The sequence below is a fragment of the Argopecten irradians genome, chromosome 8 (assembly GCF_041381155.1).
Source record: "Argopecten irradians isolate NY chromosome 8, Ai_NY, whole genome shotgun sequence".
NCBI classification, from domain to species: domain Eukaryota; kingdom Metazoa; phylum Mollusca; class Bivalvia; order Pectinida; family Pectinidae; genus Argopecten; species Argopecten irradians.
Window position 1 is genome coordinate 34,297,824 of NC_091141.1, and position 5,377 is coordinate 34,303,200.

Below are 5,377 nucleotides of genomic sequence, written 5' to 3' on the forward strand. Positions count from 1 at the left end.
TTATGCTCAGGAAACCATTCGTACGGACGGACGGACGGACGGACGGAACCCATTTGTATATCCCCCGCCAACTTCGTTGGGCGGGGGATAAATACCCATACACTATGCCTGCAATGATTAATTTGTTCCCCGTGTGTCATTTGACCCATTATAAGCACATATTGATGTTTGATGATGTAAGTACCCATGTCTTTTATAGAGGTTAACGTAAGAGTTTGTTGACATTGGGATACTATCGGTACAATCTATTTCATAAAGACGGGTTTTTTTTTTTCAATAATGTTACCCACATCATCAAATTACCAATCTCAGGCGCCACAAAGGCAGTCAATCCTTCAAAATATCATTAATTGAATATCACTTATCGCTTTAATAGAATTTCAATATGATGCAAAAGAGATGTGTCAAATTTGAAAGAAATAGTTATATTCCAATCCCATGCTTTGGATAATAAACGAACAAAAGAGAATGGGTTCAAAATAAATTTGTTATTTCATTTGAAGGTTTTTTACTTTGACAATTTTATTTGGTTGCTTGGTCTACTTGTGTAATGAAATATAATGTAATAAAAGACTCAAGGTCTATCAAATAAACATTTTACAATAATTGGAGTTACGCACTATTTGATTTATAGCATGACTTGCATTGCTGTGTCGCCAGGCCTTTTGTGCACTTATCAATACAGTTTCATTGCCATTTCACGAATAAATCTTAGTGTATTCGTTAAATAACGTTATTTTTATGTTTTTTAAGATACGAAATAACTTGAACCACTGAACCCGGTTACAATTTTGTTTAATGAATTTATGCAGAATTTGTGTACATGATTACATATATCAAATAATTATATATTGATTATTCTATTAAAACAATTTAGAACCGTTACTATGTGTCAATTTTATTTTAAAATAACGTGTTTAGCTTAGTTTTAGTATAGATAACTACCAAACTTTCGAAACAGTACGTTTGTTTTCAGAGGTCAAGTAGTTAAAATGTTTATCTTCTCATTTATATTATACCTTTACGGTTTTAAGTCTAAATCTATTTCTACTCTCGTTTTATTTATTTTGATGCAATATATTTTTTTCATTAATAATTCACATATAAACATTGAATATGTATATATTGGTTCAATATTTATATGTGATTGTGTGGTACATGTTGTGTGTGGATATTATTTAATATGCTTTCTTAGTTGCCTGCAGTATGTGTTTATTTTCAGTGATAGTATCTTTTCATTTAAACTACATATACATAGGTATGATTCCATGCACTTGCGAAAGTGATGTTCCATAAATCGTCGTATACAAAAATAATCATTCGATGCTAAAATTAAGCTTGTTTTTTTAGGCGACTTAATTTCGCGTTTTCATAACTAAATATGTTTTCAATTTCACGATTTACAGTGTAAAATATACATTTACGCAGGAGCATTATATTTTTGCTACCTCTAAGGCCAAAAAATGTGTCTGTTTAGGGTTACATTTGCAAAAAATAAGGGTCGGTAGGTCGGCATTTTTTTTATTAGTGTCTTTCACTTAAAAATAATGGCCGGAACCGGAGTTTGAGAACGAAATCCCAATTTTCAAATATTTTTTTTGGCCTAATAACCCGTAAAATTGTATCATCCACTGAAATATAGAAATTTTTGTTTTGTAGAATGTCATTGATTTCGTGGTTGATATGGAGTCCATTGGTTTCATTGGTTTCTTTTATATAGTATTGTTATAATTGTTCGATCCGCGAACCATGGATATTTACACTCACGAAACGATTTGAAATGTCTACGAATATTCCATGTTATACGGTAATCCAAGATATCAACAATGCTAGATATTGTGTAGTTATCGAGTCACATGTCACTTTAGTCAAATATTCCACAGGGAAGCTATGAAAAGGAGATACAATCATTTTATGCGAACTTATTCAGAACCCGTGTATGGTACGCGGTGGTACAATAATCAAGCGGATGGTCTTAGTGTACTTTTAATTGATTCCTAAAAGGCCGACATTGTCAGATAAGACAGGGTTTTAAAATACGTTGACAAAATGACAATATTTTGTATTTTTCATCAGAATGTTTTAGTTTTGTATGTCTTCCTTTCAATTATATGGTTATATTTTATTTTGTTTGTTTGTGTTATTTTAATACTTTAAACATTGTCCGTTTAAGCATTAATTTAAACATTGTCCGTTTAAGCATTAATCTACGTGTTTGATAGAAATACGCATTAATTATGGAGAAAATATTTAAAAGGCAAGAACATCGATTAGACAGTTTTCAAAATCTTGAATCGTTAATACTCCGATGTATAATTTATTGAATTCTATAGTAACCGGTTAAGATCACATTCAAAAAAAATTTGAAGATATTATTTGGATTTGTCAGGCACCCGTATGTAGTACACTAGTCTGTACGTATTAAAGGCATTCACCCCTGAAATTTCTTAATGGACTATTCCCGTCTTAGAATTAGAAGAGATCATACGTGTCGTTAGGGGTGAATGGTTAAGGCCGTGTCAGAACCTTTAAACGTAGATATCGAAATTTAAATACAGCTGATGACCTTGACCATCATGTTCCTTCACTGATACGTAATGAAGCACTCAACCGGGACTTATATCTAAAAATAATCGGACCATATAATTATTCTAAACTTTTGTTATTACGATGTTTTAGCTAATATTTCAAAACAAATCACCATGTATACATCATTAAAACGCCGAATCGACTGATAAACAGTCAAATTATACCGAATACTAAGTGTTAATGGAAACAACGATAAATGATACCGTTAGGCGTGAAAATAATTCAGGAGAGATATTTAAATATTTTCATTCGTTTAAGATTATACCTAAACCGAATGGCTTTTCATCTTTAAAACAAGTCTGATAATATCATAGAGTAGCAAAAGCCATTAAGTTACCGTTAATACTACACTTATGATCACCTTCTGAATAATTTTGTTAAAATAAAAGTTTCTTTTTATCTTCATAACGCGAGTCATTTGATGTTTTCCGTCGTCATCCTAATTACACAGCGAGATAGCTGTTTATCACTTCGCCAGTAGTAAAATGCTGAAAGAAATCTTGAAACAATGAATCTTGCATTTATTTGGTGTTAACGTTGTAACCTCATCTTAAGCCATCGATATAGATATTCTTACGTTATGATAGTTAAATATTTCATTTTTCGGAAAAGTAGTGTACCTTTATATTAGATCGCATGTTCGTGTTTTGAAATATATGATTATACCTTCAAATGAATTATACATACATACTGTATAGCCGGTTTTTTTCGCGGGGATAATATTTTCGCGATTTTGCGGGTCTCTGACCTGGTCGCGAAAATTTGATCCGTGAAATGAAAAGACACGCGTAAATACTTTCCGCGAAATAAACTGCGATTTTAGATATCTTATTGTACCGTCATTGACCGGTGTTATTAAATAATATAAGACTCATTCATATGGATATGAAGGGTAGGGATATTCTACCCGAGGATCACAAAATGTAGTAAAACCCGAGGCTTGCTGAGAGTTTTGCAACATTTTGTGATCTCGAGGGTAGAATATCCCTATCCTTCATATCCACTTATGAAAGAGTATTTTTCTTTCATACTTCGGCGTTTTATTGCAATTTTACAACAATAATATCCCGCCATTTTTAAATAAATTCGAAGAAATGCAAGACTGAAAGTCAATTTTCCATACATGAACAATTACGTGATATTTTCAACCAAAATTCCGTTGTTTGCATCTTTTATAGTAAAATCGGTCAAGTTTGTGAAAAAAAATGTTAAATTTTTACCGAGGAAATAGGAATTTTGTTGACGCCGTGACATCACGAGGCTTTATTGCATGGGTAGCCATGCAATACAGCCTCAGGCGACATGAGTGTATTGCACTAGACCAGCAAGCATTACATCAGTAGGTATAAAAGAATAAAGTTTCTTTGATTCAACCTGTACCGCGCCGCCACAATATGTAGTAACGGTGACGTATTTATATTTTACTCTTTTTCGGTACTTTAAAAAAAACCCATTGCTTTTGCATAACCTCTTTGTAACAGACGGATGTTGGACGTCACAGTAAGACATAAGCTCACCTTGGTCCTCCGGAGGGATCATAATCTTACATACATTTATTTATGTAGGTCTGTCAAGTGGACAGGGATATCTCAACCCGAGTGAAAGATTTTGGCTTGTCAACCCGAGACTTGCCGTTGGGTTTTGTTTTATATCTACTATGACTGAAGGCAAGGCCTAAAGGGCGCAGCCAGTTTTAATATGAATCATGCACGGCATAGGAAATGCGAAGCGATTTTCTATTTCATGTAGAAGACATAATTTAGAAATAAAAGGACGCACTTTAAACTATAAAGGTATATGATGTAATAATTGTCTAGCATAAACTCAAAGAAATGAACTCAAAGATTCGGATTTCTCTGTGTCCATTAAACGCCTGGAGTGCCGCGTATGCGAATCCTATGATTTCGCGCCATTTGTTGACGGTATGTGACGTCATGATTCCTTGTGCTCATCTTCGCCTTGGTGGATATTTTGACTGCATTCTACATTTTTTAATTTTTAAAGTGGTATTAATATTATTTAAAAAATAATAAAAAATGTTTAAATTACTCCTGTAAGGCATTTGCATTAGTTAGATATATATTTACTCGGGAGAGCAGTACCGGAGCAACGCACAACCTCCCCATTTGTATGAAAAAATGGCGGCCGCAAACTGGAGCTGTCAGTGTGTAGGATTGAATTTTGAAGATTGTGTTTTTTCTTATATTTTCGTGTATCTGTTGCCTTACTTCGTGCCCTTCGGGCATGAAGGGCTGCGCCCTTTTTATTAGATTAAATTTCAGTTGTTTTCCGTAACAGTAAATATTTTGTATATTGTTGTAAGCAATTTATTAAATTTAATACATTTATGGCTTATTCTTCAAATTCATTATCATATCGTTCGTTATTAAATATTAGAGTTCATAAATAACATCATATTTACAGTCAGTCGTTTAAGGATGTGCAATGTTAAGATAGTGGAGGAAAACCGTAGTACCCGGAGAAAAATCACCAGCCATTGGTAAGTACATGGCAACTATACCACACGGAATTCGAACCCGTAATCCAGATGGAGGGCTTGAGGTAATATGTCTGGATATCTGAACCACTTTGCCACGTGAAGTTGAAAATAAAAAAAATAAAAAAGTTAATTTTTTTTTCTTGAAAGAAAGTTTTCTTATATTACATTAACGATATTTTTTCACTAGGTCTGCCTATTTTTATTTCATTTTTTTTAACAACTTACATTTCGTTTCAATACAAAAACAAATATGGACATTTACCAAAAAAATAAAATCGATTTAAAGCA